This window comes from Podarcis liolepis (assembly GCF_965112155.1).
Source record: "Podarcis liolepis genome assembly, chromosome: 11".
Taxonomy (NCBI): domain Eukaryota; kingdom Metazoa; phylum Chordata; class Lepidosauria; order Squamata; family Lacertidae; genus Podarcis; species Podarcis liolepis.
This window is the reverse complement of record NC_139565.1, coordinates 27,237,681-27,257,908: the sequence shown is the minus strand read 5'-3', so window position 1 is coordinate 27,257,908 and position 20,228 is coordinate 27,237,681. Positions and strand designations below refer to the sequence as shown.

Genomic DNA, 20,228 nt, shown 5'->3' with positions numbered 1-20,228 from the left:
ATCAGCCAATCAGAAGCTTCACTTCGGTTTTCAAAGGTTTTGGAAGTCGAATGGACTTTCAGAATGGATTGAGTTCGAGAACTGTATACATGTCCAGAATGGGAGAAGGTGGAGGAGCAACAAAGTAACAGAGTATAGACAAACAGTCAAGCTCCCCCTACTGGTGCGGATGGCAAACAGCAAAATAGCAGTGAACACCAAGGAATGAGAAGAATGGACTGTGTGGAAGCAAACACACCAGTTGTACACACAGGGGGGGGGGAATAGATCTGAACAACCCATTTGCTATATAAAGCTCATGTCAGGAAGCGCTCCTCCAACACTGGGAGAAAACTCTGTTGGCAATTGTTCCTTGGTCCTACTAAAAGAGATGAATAAAAGCACAGCAGCAGAAATAATGAATAAGGCACAGCTGCATATATTTGAGACATTGTCACTTCGCCACTGTGTGCAGAAACACAAGAAGTGTTAGAGAAATAGATTGCAGGTTTCTATAAATGTTCTGCTTGGACAGAAGTTCTGATCATCATGTGCCTATAGTACAGAGATCCTTCTTTGGCTGTTGTGGATGGAACAATGGTCCCTCTTTCAATGGGCATTGTGTGGGGCAGGAGAACCTCATGCCAGCACTGGCTGCCCACTGTACTGAACCTGCATTCAACCCTGAGCAAGGAAACAAAGAGCAGCAAGGAAATGGAACTCTGGATCCCAAGCAAAGCATTCACTTCTGAAGCAGAAGTTGCTTTGGGAAAGATCATCTTTAGCCAGCAGAAACTGGAATCTTGTTTAGTGATGGCTGTAGGTTTTTTTGTAACATGAACAGTCTCAGCTTTCCAGGAATGCAGTAGAATATGTTTCTATGGCTCAAATAACCCTGGCATTCATATCACAGGGAAAGAAGAAATAACCCAACCTCATTTTGCATCGTAGTCAAACAATTTACAAAAGTGGAGTTGGTCCCATGGAGCTGAAGCAACTTTAAAATGAAAGGTGAAGATGGCACACTCACATGCGCTGTCCCATATACAGAAGTTTGGGTTTATCAGCTGGAAATTGGTATCAGCTTCCTTCTACATGAATCTCATAGAGCATCTGGGATTTGCCAGATGCGCTGCTCTGCCTTGGGCTAGCTTTCTTGGTTAGGCTGGTGCCAATGCCCAGTTTTCTTTGCTTGGACCCATGCCTAGAGTGAACATCTGCTGAGTTTTTTATTCTGGACTAGATTTCTAGTGCCTACTGCAAATTCAGATTTGCTATGCTGGCATATGCTTGGCACAACCAGTTCCAGGTTTTATTGGGTGCTTGCGAAAGAAAATTCTTGTCAGTAGGTCCTCCTAGTCAACATTTTGCCCACAGAGCTTCCAAAAACAAGACAATGCCTTTGAGAATGGACAAAATGTTTTCTCACTTGCTTAAAAAAGTAGAAAGTTATAGGACTGCCAAGTGCCAACCAACACCAAACCAATAACCTAGCAATAAATCCTGGCTTATGGTGTCCGCATGGGGAGACACAAAGACCTAACTGGAGAAAGTATAGAGTGGAAGAAAGTGAGGCTGAGAAAGTCTCTATCTTTGGCTACTATCAGCCTTTTGGCTCAGCTTCAGGATTTTCCAAGAGGCAGCTGCTTCTAAAAACACCAGTCACCTTGTTCTTGCCAGGGAGTGGGGGTTGCGGCTCAGGGCAGCCTGCCCCTGGGCTGAAGCAGCCTTCTGGGCCCTGCACAGCTGGCAGATGATGTCATTTCCTCCTCGGCTGCGGGGGGCTGTCAGAGCCCACCCATGGCTTGAGCCAATTGTGGGTGGGCCAAGGGGGCATGGCCTGGGAAGCAGACTTCCCCCCTCTGTTTTCACTCTTTTCTACAGCTCTTGATTGTGGATGATTTTTAATAACTATGAAGAAATATTGGTTTGATTATTTTTAAATAAAACAATTATGAATTGTTATTTGGGACATCCTTGAAATGCCCTTATGAGATCAGAAATGTGTTGCCACTGAAATGTGCATTGTTCATGTTTATTTACTGGTGTAACTGATCATTTATCTTGTATATTGTGAGCTGCCATGAACACAATTTCCTTATAAAAAGGGAGTGAGACTTTTAGGGCTTGTGCAAGGGGACCTTCCTTTCTTCTCCTACTCTTTGTAGTCCTTCATGCCTCCTCAAAGGTGCTCTGGAAGGTGCCCCAACCCTTCAGAGCAGATTTGTGGCTGCATGGGGAGGAGAGAGTGGAAATGTGTTCCACAAATGGAATGGTATTCAACTAAAACAGACTTAGAACAGACCCACTGAAATTGATGGGTCTAATGTAATCACATCTACTCATTAAAATATATGAGTGGGTGGCACACATGATGAACGAAATTTGCATTTTCTTGAAATGAATGCAGATGCATGCTGGCTCATCGCATCTGCTGCCTGCTTGGTTCACACTACCCTTTTCTCCACTTGGCTACGTACCTGTACAGTGGTGCCTCGCAAGACGAAATTAATTCGTTCTGCGAGTTTTTTGTCTTGCGAATTTTTCGTCTTGCGAAGCACGGTTTCCCATAGGAATGCATTGAAAATCAATTAATGTTTTCGTTTTCATCTTGTGAAGCAAGCCCATAGGGAAATTCGTCTTGCGAAGCAACTCAAAAAATGAAAAACTCTTTCATCTTGCGAGTTTTTCGTCTTGCGAGGCATTCGTCTTGCGAGGTACCACTGTATACACAACTGCGTGAAGAAATTCAGTAGTTTTAGTTGACCCTTAGAAAATAAGAGGGGAAATGAACAAACAAAAGACACATTTCCCACATTCTGCACAAGTCTTGATGTGGTGATAGTAAGCCAAAAGGCAGAACCAAAAATAACGGCTGGGTACTTTATAAATGAGAAAGGAGCTCAAGCTCAATCTCAATTTCTATAAATCTAGGACACCTTGAAATTCACAGTGAAATTTTGCAGCTTCTAACCATCTCAGAGAGAATCCAAGTGCATCCAAGTAACAAAAATGACTTGAGGCATTTAACCTGCAGTTTAGAACTTAAATCCCTTTCCAGAGGCTGAATTTGTAATTAATCAGTCAATAACACATCTCATCCCAGTAAATCCCTGGCTTCCAGTTTCTGCTTAAATGATTTTAAAACTGACCTGTGGGTTTATTTCGCTTCTATGATTTGTTCCTAGATTGTGCAACTGAACCGGTTAGTGAACAGCATTGCTGCCTAAGAGATCAGTCAAATCTGATTATTGGAAAATTGCTTAACCAGAAAAGTAATTGTTTGATTAATAGTCTGCTTGCACTGTTTCTGTCCTATGGGTGAGCAAATTCAGGTAATTATTGGCCATTAAGAAATCCTGACATGGCAGTGTTTCTTTGAAGACACAGATTCTACTTATAGAATTCCTTTCCCCCACAATTACCACGACAATGACCCAACAGGAATTGGGGGTTGGGAGGGGGAAAGAAGCAGTTTGAGGTCTCAGTGGACATAAATTTTAACCGGCATGGAGCAAGCACTTCAGAATTATCTGATAAAATGTCCCATTTAAAATCTCCTGTGCATGTGATCCAGCAATTGTTTTATCTGAACATTAGCTACTGACATGCACACACACAAGAGGCTGTCCACCATGCAGTTCCCAATCCTTGCTCACCATCTGTTAACAAGATCCATGAGCGTACATCTGGATGAGAACAATCTGGATTGTGTTGGGGAGGGAAGTAAAGGGCACACATTATGCATGCCTTTAAATGGCTCCACAGCTGTTCATTACACATGTGTTATTTTCTCATAATGAAAGCAGTATTTTTGGAGCAGATCCTTTGAGAAAAATGATGGAAATGGTGTCATCTGTGAAAAGTATGATTAGTAACAAAACTAAGTTTTCCAAGTCTTAAACATGGAAACCACATTGAATCCATCTGTGTAAATGCAGTGGTGTGAAGAAGGAAGTGGGGCCACCTCACTTGCAAGAACTTGCAGGCCCACTTCAATCAGATCTACTTTAGGCCCGCCATTTTTTGCCAGTTGTTACTGCCCATATGGCTGATATGATGAAAGATCAGGTTGGTGCGGCTGAAGCCACTGTGAGCTGTCTTCTATCTGAGAAATTTAGGGGAAACATAGCCACTTGTACACAAAGAGCTTTCCTTGTTGGTTGTCAACCACCATAAACATAGCCCACCTCGTACATCCTTGGATTACTGTACAAGCTGGGGAATGTCAGGGCATTATTGGAAGGCACTGGGTCTGGTCCCTGCCTTAAACATAAGACTATCAAGGAACAAAAGGAAGAATATAAACATAATAAATAAAAAAGAAACCCATCAGGAAAAGATAAAACAATCCAGCCTATTCATACAAAATAAGTAACAGCATTTGCTCAACAATGATTTCACACTGATCTCACACCATTTCTATTTTTCTGGGTCTGGCAGTTTGAAGACCCTGATAACACATCAATTCATCAATCACCACAGAATGTACTTGTCATTTTGTCACAATTTGTTAATCTATTCAATGGACCTCAAGTAGTGCATTAAGTAATATAATTGACATCTGTCACTGTACAAGCCTCATTTTGTCTTTGATCTCATTTTCCCCAGGGGAAAGACGTTTTTGGAAGAGTTTTCTTTATGTTATCCAAAGCTTGTTTACTCAAGATTAAGAGTGATATCCAACAAAGTTTTACTCAGAGCAGACCCACTGGAATTAATGGACCTAACTTAGTCATGTTCATTTATTTCAGTGGGTCTATTCTAGGTAAGCTACTAACATGGGTTTCAAACTGCGGGAGGCAGTGGAAGACAGGAGTGCCTGGCGTGCTCTGGTCCATGGGGTCACCAAGAGTCGGACACCACTAAACGACTAAACAACAACAATTCTAGGTAAAGTTTAGTTCAGTGTTTCTCAAACTTGGGTCACCAGCTGTTGGACTAAAACTCCCATTATCCCTATCTAGCAGTACCAGTGGTCATGGTTGATGGGAGTTGTAGTCCAACAACAATTGGAGACCCAAGTTGAAGAAGCACTGGCTTTAGTTGAATACAACCCCTTGTCCCCTTAACTTCAACTAAGTGTGCTCGGGATTGCACTGAAGGAATTTGTAGTGTTGCAGGCATGTCAAAGCAGGCATTCCTTCCACTTCAGGACTATTCTGCTGGCTAACAATGGAGGACTGCCAACCACAGCTTACTGCTGCTCAGGCCTAGTGGAGATTTGTATCACCTTATCCCCCCGCCAACAATAAACACTGGGAAAGTTGGGTTTCCTGCTGCTGATCCAAAGACACGGCAGAATTATCTCACGTCTGAAGATGCCTGTTGCAGCACTATTTGAGTCACTACTCTGAGCCTGCCTCCTTTTAATAACACTGCCCAAAAGTAACCTTTTGAGGCCTTAAGGCTTCCTTATGTGCCTCCAATTTTAAAGCCTGTTTGAGCAATCAGAAGTTTATGAAAATAACTGACACAAACCAACAATACACAATGAAAATACGTACTTCTCTTCCAGGAGGAATTCACATTCCCATTGTCAACTTCACTTACATTCTGACATGAGTCTAAGGTGATTCTTTGAAAGGTGAGATAGTTTGCCAAACTGCTACACACCACCGCAGGGCCAAGGGTGGGCAGCCGGAAAGATTCTCTGCCCTGTGTTTAAGCACTGGGAAGCAAATCACTCAGCACCATGCAGGTGCATAGATGCTCACTTGGTAGGTGTCCTTGCTGATGTCAAGGAAAGTAAAGGACTTCTTCCAGGGATGCTAAGTACCTGTCTCTACTCCGTCCTCTGAGCACTTATGGTAAGTGCAGAAAGTCTCATCTGGCTTTAATTGTCCCAAAATCCTGGCTTGAGATCCCAATTAAGGAAACTTCTCAATGTTGCACAAGCCTTCAATGAATGCAACTTGTGTATTTTTGCATATAAATAACACGTGAACAATACAAAGGAAGAAACAGGCTCCACTGTGCCATACAGAATATCCACAATCAGAAGAAGGGAATGAATAAGCTGCGATCCACCACTGATGTGCCCAACACTATATGCAAGAATAAGGTAAAAACCTAACTTATAATGACTCTGGAGCAGCCCCACCAAACGGAGTGGGATCTATTTCCCAGAATAGGACTGTAAAGAAGACAAGGTTAAATATGCAGCCTGGACTATTTATCATCTGAAGTCTTATTCTTAGGAACTGATAGCACCGATTTATCCAGAGCACAGAAGATTGAAAATATCAGGCTCGAATGCCACAGGGTGGCTGAATGCGCCAAATGTTGATGTTATTTCTGAGAAACACAAATGTCTCCGTGTGTCAAACAACTGCCATATGATATTTAAAAGAAGATGAGAAAGATACCAACAGTCCTCTACTAGTTTTCAAAACTGTCTAGTTCCAGCATCTCAAAAGGATGCCAAATTCATGTAAATTGAACTGATGCTGTGCCTTCAATATATACAAATCTGTGTATACAACCATATAATCCTTATATGATCAAGTAATAATTATATACAACTTAGTAAAGGCGTTGTTGCTCTCATCTCACTCTATAGGCCGAGGGAGCCGGTGTTTGTCTGCAGACAGCTTCCAGGTCATGTGGCCAGCATGACTAAGCCGCTTCTGGCAAACCAGAGCAGCACATGGAAACGCCTTTTACCTTCCTGCTGGAGCAGTACCTATTTATCTACTTGTAGTTTGACATGTTTTCGAACTGTTAGGTGGGCAGGAGCTGGGACCGAGCAACGGGAGCTCACCCCATTGCGGGGATTCAAACTGCCGACCTTCTGATTGGCAAGCCCTAGGCTCTGTGGTTTAGACCACATGCCACCCACCACCCACAACTTAGAACTGATGTATAATAGATGCCCCATTTTATATGCAAACAGTTTGTTTTATGAAAAAAATTAGGTACTCCATCTCAGACTTGACTATGGTTGACTCTAGAATTTTGTATCGGTCTTTATCAAATCTTCAGAAATATAAGCAAGCCGATCATTCATTATCTAAGGGGAGAACTGAACCTGGTTGATGCGGTGGCACTGTGGTCTAAACCACTGAGCCTAGGGCTTGCCGATCAGAAGGTTGGCGGTTCGAATCCCTGTGATGGGGTGCGCTCCCGTTGCTCCATACCTGCTCCTGCCAACCTAGCAGTTCGAAAGCATGTCAAAGTACAAGTAGATAAATAGGTACTGCTCCAGCGGGAAGGAAAATGGCATTTCCGTGTGCTACTCTGGTTTGCCAGAAGCAGCTTAGTCATGCTGGCCACATGACCCGGAAGCTGTCTGTGGACAAACGCCGGCTCCCTCGGCCAGTAAAGCGAGATGAGCGCTGCAACCCCAGAGTCGTCCGCGACTTGACCTAACAGTCAGGGGTACCTTTACCTTTTACCTCTCTTTGTAATGCATGCTGTGACATTACCACTTGTTCTACTTCACTGCCTGCTTTTGCCTGGGGGTATGGAAAAGCACGTAAAATCACACCACAGAGTGCCTAAATATTTTGAAGAGGAAGGCAGATAACTCAGTTTGAGCACTCATATTTCAAGCGTAATGCCTAGTTCCTCCCTAAAATGACAAATGAACCCATAATATTCCTCTGGACAGAAAAGATTAATGGGAAAGAATGCATTATCAATACAGCCTGCAGCAGTTAACAGGGAAGCAAGGAAAATGCAAACAAATACTAAGGAGAAAGTTTAGACACTTTTCTTCCCCTTAAAGAAAAAATATCCTGAGTCCAAGCTCTGTTGGTGAGATTTCATATGCAAAACACCGAATGACTGATGTGAATTTGAATTATGTTAGATGGGTGCTGGTGAAGTAAAATAGATATTACTCACACTGCCATTATTGACTAGATTTGTTCTGACTAATCTAGAGCAATGCTTTGCAATATGATTCACCTTAAGGACTATTCAGATACTGCAAATTCTGGCATGGCACATGAGACAAGATAAAATTTTGAACTGTGCTGAGATTTTGACCGATTTTTCCCTCCTAGCAATTTGCATGGGGAAATCCTAAACATACATCACCCTAAAAAGAGGGGAATATAAATTTGTTACAAATTCTCCAAATTGCATTTACCTTTTTTAATGTTTTAAGGTGGGCGAGATGGGTGAATTTGTGTGTGTGTGTTATATCTGGCTCTGCAGACGCACCAGAAGCTCATACTTTCTGGAACGCAATCCCAACAAGAGGATCTGTGGACAAGTGGAAAAGCTTCCTTTGGTAGCAATGCAAATATATTTGTTTAAGTTTAAAACAGGAGGTAAGGAATCCTGAAACTTAAGAGTAAGTACAGTCCTTTGTGTAGCCAAAATCGTCACCATCTACACATAACAGGCAGCTATGAGCAGGTTTGGGGAAGCAGCCAATTTTAGAGAAATGCTGGTTAAATACTAAATGCCCAGAATGTACATTTATGCAACATAATCCAGAGAGACAATGCATCATGCCACACCATTTCTGATTTCAAGAAGTAGACATTCCTGAAACATAACTTTTCACCCTATTACACTGAAGTGCCATGCTTGCATTGTTACTTCCTATTTAACAACTGACATGTAAGAGACAGATTAGATGTTATTGGCAGTTGTAGATGAGGAACATGTAGATTGGTCAGCTGTGTATTGGAAGGGTAAATAAATTTAAGGAACTGTGGGGGAGATGCTTGTAAAAGCAAATATTCACAGTCATAAGAAATCAGCTCAGCACAACCGTATTTAAGGAGTGTCAAAACGTAGAAGGTCTACCATGGACTTTCTAGCAATCCCCAACCCATGTCACCCTGGTCCTCTTCAGAGGATTATGTTTGATGAGAAATGCTGAACAATCAATCAATCAATCAATCAATATGGGGTCCAAAGAACTGTGATACTAGTCCTGCACTATGGGCTTGCATTTCTCTTAACAGCAGCACTTATGTCACATGGCGAACCACTTTTGAGCCAAAGGTGACTTTAAAAAGTTATTTGTGACGTGCCATGCAGATCTCTTCTTCAACAGGAAAAAAAAATCAATGCCTAAAGCAGCTTTTGGATCCCAGCCTATTTCAAATATTGCAGGTTTTATAAACCAGTGCTTTCCTTAAAAGCTGATTCATCCTTTCCTCAAATCCTTCCCCAAATCCCACTTTTGTTGTGAATCCGTTGGCACAACCCCTCCCTCCCCAGTTCCCATGCCCTACTATAACTAAGCCTAAGCACATGCAGTTGAAATAAACACATCTGCTTTCTGCTGTTTATCCATGCCTCCCTTTCTTGTTTATTCCTGCTTCTTTTGTTTTCTCTTTCTTAAATTATAGCAGGGGCGGGAAACCCTTTTCAGCACATGAGCCACATTCCCCCCCCCCAGGCAACTTTCTGGGCACTTGTCAGTGGTGCCAGAGGCAACAGTGTGCAGAGCCATGAATATAACTTTTACCTTTGTACAGTAGACAGGTTTTTGCACACAAACACAGACCCCTCCCCACCCTTTATCTAAGCAAGCAAGGATAATGGTCAGAGTTCAAGGAAACATTCCAGCCAGCCAATGATGCTCAAGGAAGACGTGAAGCAAAGTGAAAGGTGTGGCCAGGAGAAAGACAGTGTGTTCAGGGAGGGAGTGTGGCCAGACAGAGATGCCTGAAGGTTTAGATCTGGCCACGGGCCTGGGGTCCCCCTGGTTTCAAGATTGTTAGGCCCTGACTGCAGGTTCCATTCTTGCAAAACAACAATGCACAGTCATGGTACAATATAAAGCAGTGTTTCCTAAACACGGGTCTCCAGCTGTTTTGGGACTACAACTCCCATCAGCCCTAGCTAGCAAGACCAGTGGCCAGGGATGATGGGAAGTGTAGTCCAGAAACAGCTGGAAACCCAAGTTTGATAAACACAAATAAAAAGGAAGGAGAATAATCATACTTGCTGTTTACAAAATGACCCCAAAGTGATTTTTTGTTGAAAGTAGCAATTTGTGAGTAGCAGAAGCAGTTTAGTTAGATATACAAATAACTATCCACACAATGAAACTGTCTATACATCTGAAATTTGATTGCGTTTAGACATGCGGAAGAGCTCTGTGTGCCTGGAATTTGCTCCCCCCCTTTTTTTACCAGTTTCTCAGTACAGTGGTACCTCGGGTACCACTGACGCTTCAGGTTACAGACGCTTCAGGTTACAGACTCCGCTAACCCAGAAATAGTACCTCGGGTTAAGAACTTTGCTTCGGGATGAGAACAGAAATCATGCTCCGGCAGCGGGAGGCCCCATTAGCTAAAGTGGTACCTCAAGTTAAGAATGGTTTCAGGTTAAGAACGGACCTCTGGAATGAATTAAGTTCTTAACCCGAGGTACCACTGTATCGTATTTGGAGTTACTGGTCCGGTGGACCCAGTTCCAAAAAGCCCACCACCACACACTCCATATATGCAGCTCACTATCATGGTCTTTGGTTCCTGTCCAGATAATGTGTCACCCAAGTGACGGTTTCAGCAGCCGTTGTGTACCAAACTGCACCATATAAATGTGTCAGTATAATGTCAACATATGAGCATTAGCTAAAGAGCATTCTCAAGTAGGTAACATAAAATAAGACAAACAGCTGTTTTATGCAAGGTAAAAACACACTGTAATAAAGGGAGATAAGAGTCAAACATTCAATCTTCCTTTAATGACAAGTTCCACTCAGTGAATCAATACTACCTCCTCCTCCTCCTCCTTCCCACTTTGACCTCAGTCAATGCTAAGTGTTTCTGCTAAATATTGCAGGAACAACAAGATTCCTGTTTGTAAAGCAGATATTGAATGAAAAGGCCATTAGTATGGCCTTTAATTTTATGTCCCCTGTTCTCCTACAGAACAAGAAGCTTCAGCTACTACAGCTTTACAGCCAATTAGAACATGTAGCACAATCCTATGTCTGATTAGCAGGAAGTCAGTCTGTCCACTGTTTTCATGAGGCTTACTGCCTATTAAGCAATGCTTACTAGAAAGTAAACCCCTTTGGAATCAATGGGTTTATTTTTGAATAAGCGTGCTCATCAGAACTGTGGCCTAAGCAGAGCTGGGCCAAGGTATTTTGCTGCAAGGCAATATGGCAGCCCCCTCTGTTCCACATGACTAAGGCAACTGGACATCTGAATCTTAACTGAACATGACTAACTGGACATGACTAAGGCAACATGACTAAGGCAACTGGCATCTGAATCTTAACTGAACACTGGCGGTTAGGTATGGGCCAATCAATTTCAGTTTCTCAGTTTCCCACTCTTAAATTCAGATTTCCACATTTCCACTTCAGTTTGCAATCTTTTTTGGAGGGAACCCCCCCCCCCCAAGTCCTAATGAAAATGTGGCAGCATTTAATGCAGATTTCTCCTAATATACTCATGCAGTTTTGGCTAATATGCACATATGTGCAAAACAATTTCCCCTTATATATTGCATTTTATATGTTATTTCCGTTTTTTAAAAAACCCACAAATTTTATATAGGTCATTTTCACTAATATATGCATTCATGTGCACACTTTAATATATGCATTTTTGTACACATTACAAAGCTGAAGAATACCGCATTGCAATATTCAGAGAAGAGCACATTTCAAAAGAAGGCTGTGCTTCAGAAAATGTAAATTAGGCAGATTTATCTATAAATGCAGACTGATTTGAATTTCACCCTTATTCCTCCTTGTGGTGGTGTAATGTAAGCAAGTCACATAAAGTCAGCTAGATACTTTCTGCTCTGTATTTATTTATACTGCTGTGCTGTGATATACTGGATTTTAGTTTTGTTTACTGGGTTCTTTGTGAGGAAGAGCATGTTAGCAATAATTCAAAATAAATAAATACCAAAATAAATAAGCTGTGTTGTAAGACAATCATATGTATGGGCAATTCTAAGTTCTCCACTAACACGTGAATGTTCCTTTTTATTCTAGTGACATAGCACAATACTAACTCCACTTAATTCACTGTTAGGACAAGATTTCAATTTTCATGGTTCCTTCTGAAATTATTTTTAGATACATGTACCTTAAGGTTGCCTTCTAGTATGCATGAACATGTCCTTTCACAATGGTTAGATTAGATGTGCCTCTATTTCTCTGCCAAGCACTAAGAGTCATCAGTTATGCCTTTTAGACAGCAATCTAATAGCAATTAAGAGATGAGTTGTCAAACAGTTCAGCAATGATCTACACCAATCATTTTCACACTTTCTAGCGTGATGGACAGGAGACAAAAATAGACTTATTCCTATCCCAGAAATTTCTTCTCCAGCATATTGTTTCACTTAGTTTAAAACTACTTTTGTAAACTCTTGCTGACTTAGGAGCTTGCCTGGTAATCTTTGCTTCAACAAACAAAACAATGCTGTATTGTTTTTAACACTCAGTTGGGGAAACTCAGCCAGATGGGCGGGGTATAAATAAATTATTATTATTATTATTATTATTATTATTATTATTATTATTATTATTATTATTGTTGTTGACTGGAGTGTTGTCAATGATCTTGCAGGGGAAGAGGGGAAAGTGAGAATAGGAGTTGAAATAATTTTTATTCGAGCTGACTCATTCACTCTGGTCGACTCAGGCTGCAACCTCTGACCTAGAAACCTACTGTACTTTTTACTGCTGAACTCTCAGCCCAACAGTTTAAAATATGATTAGACTTCTATTCATCTGAATTTTGTCTGCTCTAGTCTTATTTCCAGAAAGAGTCAAGAAAGGCTTCAAGCAGAAGGAGCTTGGTTAAGCTGATAATGTTGATATTGCTGGTTAAATGTTCTGTTTGTGGAAGCTCTTTGTTTCCAAAAGGCTGAAATGTAAGCAGAAGCTTACCAGAAGAAGAAGAAGAAGAGTTTGGATTTTTTATCCCATTTTATCACTGCCCTAAGGAGTCTCAAAGCAGCTAACAATCTCCTTTCCCTTCCTCCCCCACAACAAACACTATGTGAGGTAAGTGAGGCTGAGGGACTTAAGAGAAGTGTGACTAGCCCAAGGTCACCCAGCAGCTGAATGTGGAGAAGCAGAGACGCAAACCCGGTTCACCTGATTACGAGACTACTGCTCTTAACCACTACACCACACTGGCTCTCAGGTGGAGTAGAGCTGCAGTGCTACCTTCCTGGCAGGTGAATTGTTGTGGATCATCAGGAGGGTTCACATTGCTTAATAATATAATCAGGAAATATTAGGTTATAGGACTATAGGTCATATCCTGTAACTTAAATAATCTAGTGTTAAAGAATGCTTACAGGAGACCCTTTTGGGTCAGACATAAAACGAACAAAGCTCATATTCGAGCCAGTTAATACAATATATATCAGGATGGTTTTGACACCTTGCCCCCTCATACTACCTTGGCTTCTTCTCTTCCCTTCCTTTGGGGCAATCTCTGAGGTAATCTGGGAAAGACTTTTTAAAGAAAGGCTTACTCTTTAAGAATGGGACGCGGGTGGTGCTGTGGTCTAAACCAGAGAGCCTAGGGCTTGCTGATCAGAAGGTTGGCAGTTCGAATCCCTGCGGTGGGGTGAGCTCCCGTTGCTCGGTCCCTGCTCCTGCCCATCTAGCAGTTCGAAAGCATGTTAAAGTGCAAGTAGATAAATAGTTACCACTCCGGCGGGAAGGTCAACGGCGTTTCCGTGCGCTACTCTGGTTCACCAGGAGCGGCTTAGTCATGCTGGCCACATGACCAGGAAAAACTGTCTGCGGAAAAAGGCTGGCTCCCTCGGCCTACAGAGCGAGATGAGCGCCGCAATCCCAGAGTTGTTCACGACTGGACCTAATGGTCAGGGGTACCTTTACCTTTACCTTACTCTTTAAGAATGCTTAAAAGGCTGTTGAAATGTGTTTCCGCTATTACACCTACCACTAATGCATTTTTTAAAATATATGTTCTATGCTCTCATTTCATATCTTGTTACCCTGTAAATATGGTCCAATGTTTTAAAGCAAGCTACGCTTTGGGATGTGGGTGGCGCTGTGGGTAAAACCTCAGTGCCTAGGGCTTGCCGATCGCATGGTCGGCGGTTCGAATCCCTGTGGCGGGGTGAGCTCCCATCGTTCGGTCCCAGCTCCTGCCCACATAGCAGTTCGAAAGTGCAAGTAGATAAATAGGTACTGCTTTATAGTGGGAAGGTAAACGGCATTTCCGTGTGCTGCGCTGGTGCAGGCTTGCCAGAGCAGCTTTGTCACGCTGGCCACGTGACCCGGAAGTGTCTCTGGACAGCGCTGGCCCCCGGCCTCTTAAGTGAAATGGGCGCACAACCCTAGAGTCGGACACGACTGGCCCGTACGGGCAGGGGTACCTTTACCTTACGCTTTTATAAAGTCCCTTCTCTCAAGTGATTTGATTTGTATTAGTACAGCTGTACTTTCTTTATTGTTAATTCTGCACGAAATACTTGAGAGTGTGAGAATTTGCTTGCAAAAAGAACATTGCAACAGTATGTTCAGGGATCCAGTTCTACATAAACTTGTCTGCTTAGCAGCCCATGGAAATCCAGATTGTCAGGTTGCATGAGCACATTCTAGGGCATACAGTGAGCTCATGGAATGCACAGAGAAGAGCTCCTTCCCCAGCTTGCAAAGACCAAAAATGTTCTCAAGAACTCAGCCAATGCTTATTCCAAGGAACCTCAGGGTTTCCCCAAACACGGTATGAAAACTGCATGACAAAGTGTGTAAGTTCATGTGTCATGTCAAGTAACTGTCATATGGCAAGACAAAGCATTTATGTACACTTTGTACACTTCAGGATGTGTGAGACCAAAAGCGTCAATAGGAATGGAGACACTGCTACAAGTTGTTTCATAGCTGATGACAGGGAAGTACCAGAGGCATCTGTGTTACTTGGCTGTTGGATTACAACCTTTATGTTACAATGTACTATGAGTCTGACTAAACTGCGGGAGGCAGTGGAAGACAGGAGTGCCTGGCGTGCTCTGGTCCATGGGGTCACGAAGAGTCGGACACGACTAAACGACTAAACAACAACAACTATTTAAAAATAAATTAAAAAATCTTACATTGTGAGCACCCAAAAGGAACTAAATATCTGGACACATAAAATGGCAACGAACAAACCGAGAGACAATAAATACATTCGCGATCATTACGACAAAGTTATTAACTGGTGGGTTCCACATGTCTGAGAAAGATGCACATATGTCTACATAAATGTTTGCTTCAGCATGGTAGCAGGCCAAAATTAAATACATTTTGATAGGTAAAATTTTAAATTCATATGACCACTTTTCTGATCTATATGGGGGGGGGGGGAGGCAGACAAATGTTTTCCCCCACTGTCGTAGGTATTTCCCTCTCCTTAGTTGTGTCAGCAGCACTACTGAAGCATCTGACTGAATGAGCAACATCCGACAGACCTTAAGGGCACGATAAATCACTCTGACTTGCAACCCCAGGACAAAAATAAAGTGTTCTTATTTTTCAAGAAAGAAAGAGGTTGAAATGTGAAATAAATGGGATATGCATAAGAGCACAACTGCATTTTTGCACATCTCTCATTATTTTAGCTGCTTTGCAATGGACTGTTCCCTAAATAAATCCCTGGTACAAGGATGGTTTCATTTATTCGGTCATTTTAAAAACAACAACAATGGGTTGCATCCAACACTGTCCTGTCATCCTCATAAGGACTTTTCCACATTTCACCTTTCTCCTGCAGTCCACTATGCCACCTCTCATGACATTCTAGAGGGCACCCCAACTCTCTAGACCAGGGTTTTTATGGGTGTGTGTGTGTAAGGGAATCAGCAAAAATTGTATCCCTCCCCCTTCCAATTTTGGGAATTCTCAACTGGATCAATGAGCTGTCCACAAATGGATGGACAGCAAGGGATATAATTCCCTAAAAATAAATGGATGACTTCAACAATGTAATTACACTGTATCTCAGTCTCATCACTCAAAATACTGGTTCATGTAAGCACATCTCAGAAGAAGGTGGTGGAGAGACAGACTCACAGAGGAGACATCTGTCCACCCTTTGCCCCTGAACCCTTTTGACAGAATAGGCAGCAGAGATACCATTTGGAAGCTGAGAGGTAGAGAAAGATCAGACCTTTGGGGAAACCTAATGCCTTTCATTTGGCAGAGAGCTACTCTCTCCATGGAAATTTCATTGCTTTCACTTGCTTTGGGGAGTTATCAGTGCCTTTGCAACATCCGTCACTGCAAAGGCATGTGCCCTCTTTAAAAAGATAACCTTCTGTCAAGATGGGGGCATAGAATTTGGCAGCCTGAAAAAAGTAGTATTTTTTTCTCGATTAAAAAACCCAAAAACTGGTTGTTATTAATTCCCCCAACACCTTTGCTTTCCGTATTTACCTGAAACCTGCCTATTCTTATTAAAAATAAATATTTCAAGCCTTGTAAAGACCTATGAAATTAAATGACACAAGCTGAAAATAATTAGCAAGGAGCAGCTCTAAAATTATTTCTCCACACACACACACACAAACATTTTTCTTTGGAGAATATGGCAATTAGGATTAAGGACTCAGGAATAGCATTGTAAATAATAAGAGTGTTGAAACACTCCCCCCCCCAAACAAAAGTGAAACTCCTTACATTGGCTGTTCATCTGTAACTATGGTGCCTTGGCAACAGAATTTGTTTCCCTCCCCTTTCCCTACAGAATGCATTAATTACAATGCTGCAACAGAATTATTTTTCATCATATATTTCAGAAAGAAGCACATTATCAAGCATTTTTATAGGGCACTCTCAGCAACAACAGCATCATGATTATTAAATTTATATCCCACCTTTCCTGCAGGGAACTTCAGGTAGCATACATGGTCCTACCTCTCTGAGATAGGTCAGCCTAAGATATTATGACTGGATCAAGGTCACTCAGTGACCTTCAGGGCTGGGTAAGGATTTTAACTCTGGTCTGACACTCTTAACAAATACACAATACTGAGGGCATGTGGCCCTCAGCCCAATTTCAACAAATATTTTGCAGATTTTCCCGACACTTTTTTGTTTCCTACAATTTTTGGTTTTAAATTGAGATGACTGGAAGAGAAACAGGTTTGCTTTGGGCAAGTATGGCAGCCAAGTTACTCCAAAAGGGGGAGCCAATGGTAGAGAATATTATTACACATATACATATTTGTTTCCATCTTAAGGGAGATGGATCAGTGTGTGGTTACAATGGCACTGCTTTGAATGTGATTACCCATAATATTTCATTACTCTCAAGCTTCATCACATGCACTGCACATTCTTCTTACTAGAACTAATAAAGCGTTTTAATAACAGTCATACTTTCGATTTCAGACATTATTGCTTCACACACAAACATTGCAGATGACCAAATCCAAGCACATACAATGTGAGTACAGAAGTGCCCTCAGTTTGAGGGCTCAAGTAGCAGTGTTGATTTAAAACAACAACATGGGTACAGTCATTTGCAAAATTCACTTGGACTTGTGTGAAGTCTCATGTTCACGTGTAAAGCAATATGCAAACACTATTACGTCATGCAGAGAGCAAGACTGCCTTTTCCAAGCCATAACTACATCACTCTCCCGACCCACTTGGGTTGGGCTAGGCCTGAATAGGGGAGCGTGTTCTCTGTATGTAGGTTTCCCAAAAGGTTTGAAAGCCCAAAAATGTAGATTCCCCCGCAACATGTGGAATGTGGTGGGCATATTGGTGAGGACTTTTATGACAAGGGAGGGGGAAGCAAGCGAAGCCCTGCTCTCTCCTTCACACAACGGTAACTGTGTGAAGTGCTAGTACTCAAATAGGCCTTTGAATGCCTTGAGAACGATGGATTCCTTTGAAGCTGTACTGCCTATCTTTGCAAGTGCTTCAACAAGTGAATTCCCCTGAAAACGCTGTGAAACTCATCTGGTTTCAGTGGCTTCAGACATTAATGACCAAGCCACACTTTGTGTATTTTCAAATATTAACATTTAAAGGGAGGCAAGTGCTTAGGAGGCGGCTACAGATGTGGGTCCCCACTTCAGAAGTTTATAACATGCCTTTAATAGATAATATCATTAATGTCCAAGGCCACTCTGAGTTCTTGTTGCTCCCTCAGAGCAGTTATGTTTGCAGAACACAGCTTTTCAGAAATGCCTTTGGAGCGTCAAGCATGGCTCAGTGCCTCAAGCCATACCAGAATGCTCTCTGTGCCTGGAATTTTGTCACTCCTCATTATCTGCACACTCGCCCAAGCCTTCAGTAGTCACTTCTTTTCTGAAGCTCTCCTGCTTTGATAAATGTATTGTGACGGTCCCTCTGAGAATACTAGGATTATTGTTAAGTTAGGGAAGAGACTTTGATGACAGTAGGCACGGGAATAAATTTTGAGAGTAGGCTAGAAACTGGTTCATGCCAATATTATATTGGAGAATATAACACAAACGCACAACTGTATGTGTGCGCACACACAAAAATTAAGCTACCCATCAATTTACTATAACTTCATGCATAGCAAGTCAGTACCATTGTTGTTAGGCTAAATGTATTGCGACTTCTGGGTGGCATGAGTGCCAAACCCACTTATCTTTGCTTTGCAGTTCTCCATACAAAAATAATAAAAAATGAGAGCACAGTTCTTACCAGTACACTGTATGCATTTCTTTATGCACAATGGACTCGCTCTCTATACCAAAATATACTCTGCTCTTGCCAAGAACTGATGCTTGTGTAACAAAACAAAACAAAGAAGGTAAAACTTTACTTTCATAAAGAACTTCCATTAGTTTGTGAGAACATCACAGTGGGTTTTAAGGAGGCCCTTTGAAGTATTTCAGAACAAAGCTGCCTTCTAAGAATTTTTTTTTGGGGGGGGGGAGAGTTTCATATTTCTTTAAAGCATATCGGCTCCTTTAAGAACATCTGCAGGCAAGAGATAGTTCAATCAGCCTACTGCCATATGATTTGCCAATGTGTACCAATGCCAAACAGCATATAGACTGTATGCTCTCTAGATTCTTGTAGCACAGCTGGCAGGAGTGTTCAAATGAAATTTAAATTACTTAAGTACAGCTTAAATAAAGCGGTGCCATTCTATCACCAAAGCATTAGGAAAGGAGGTGGGTTGATCAACTCTTCAGAAACTTGTTTCTGCAAAGGTCGATGTCATAAATTAACCTTTCATCCTACTTCCAGACAATTTTATATAGATAAATAAATCATCATCGCATATTTGAATACAGAAACATCCCTTTGGCAACATACACTGGCAGATTTCTTATGAAATAGATGATAATTGCTCTATCAACAGCCTAGTTTTTCAAAATGGGGGGGGGGGACTGCTTGCCATTCTTGGTAGCAGCGGCAATTGTGGAATGGTGCGGTTCTGGGAAAGCGGGGTGGGTGGGTGTAAAAACCCTCCTGTGCCATCTTAAGTAGGTGACCATCACTGCCTTTTGTGGGAGGAAATTCCATAGGGACCACTCCCACTTGCCCCTCATGGACTGTCTGGAGGAGCTGGGGGCACCTGCAGCCCCCGGTATGAGACAAACCTCTCCAGGTGTCCTCCGGTGTTGCGCTCCCCCAGGATGGCCATCAATCTTCATCCCCGGTGCACCCAGCAACACAGATCGGCTGATCCTGTGCACGCTATTCATCAGCAGAGATAGCAGTAATGACCAGAAGTGTGAATGTGAGCATCCTAAGGATTTATTCTACAGTATTTACAGGACAAATCATAATTGCGTCTGTTCTCTTCTTCAGCAACAGAGAGAGCGAGAGAAAGAAAGAGTGCAACAGCACAACATGACGGAAGAGATAAGACGTAACTTCCGTCCTCAGAACTTTCCCAGCTCAGGGGACACAGACATGTTAGCCACAATGTTAGCAACGGAGGAGTGATTTGCTAACATGGACACCCTCTGTTGCTAAGAATACAACAATTGGGTACAATTGCTGGGTACAATTACCCAAAGGATTAAGTGAATGCTGGAACTGCTGTGGACAAATTTGCCTTTTGAGGAAAGGAAAAGCTGCAGAGTGGCACCACGCCATATGTACGGTGGGAGTTTAAGATTCTTGCATATATATGTACCCTGCTGACTGAACACATTATTGCAAAGTATAACAGAACAGAACCACACACCTTTGCTCGACTGCAACACCTCAATCAATCCATACTGCTAGGTTGCAGATCTGAGGTCAGAGCCTGTAAACGGCACAGACTTGTGATTTTGAAGTAGATAAACACACATCAGGGACCTCCAGGCTTGTTTGAACTACCAATCTAAATCACAATTGC

General features: G+C 42.1%; 1 protein-coding gene across 1 annotated transcript in view; it reads right to left on the bottom strand.

Moving 5' to 3' along the window:
- Positions 1-20,228, bottom strand: part of ST8SIA4 (ST8 alpha-N-acetyl-neuraminide alpha-2,8-sialyltransferase 4) — an 85,779-nt gene that overhangs the window by 11,315 nt on the left and 54,236 nt on the right. The window lies entirely within an intron of this gene.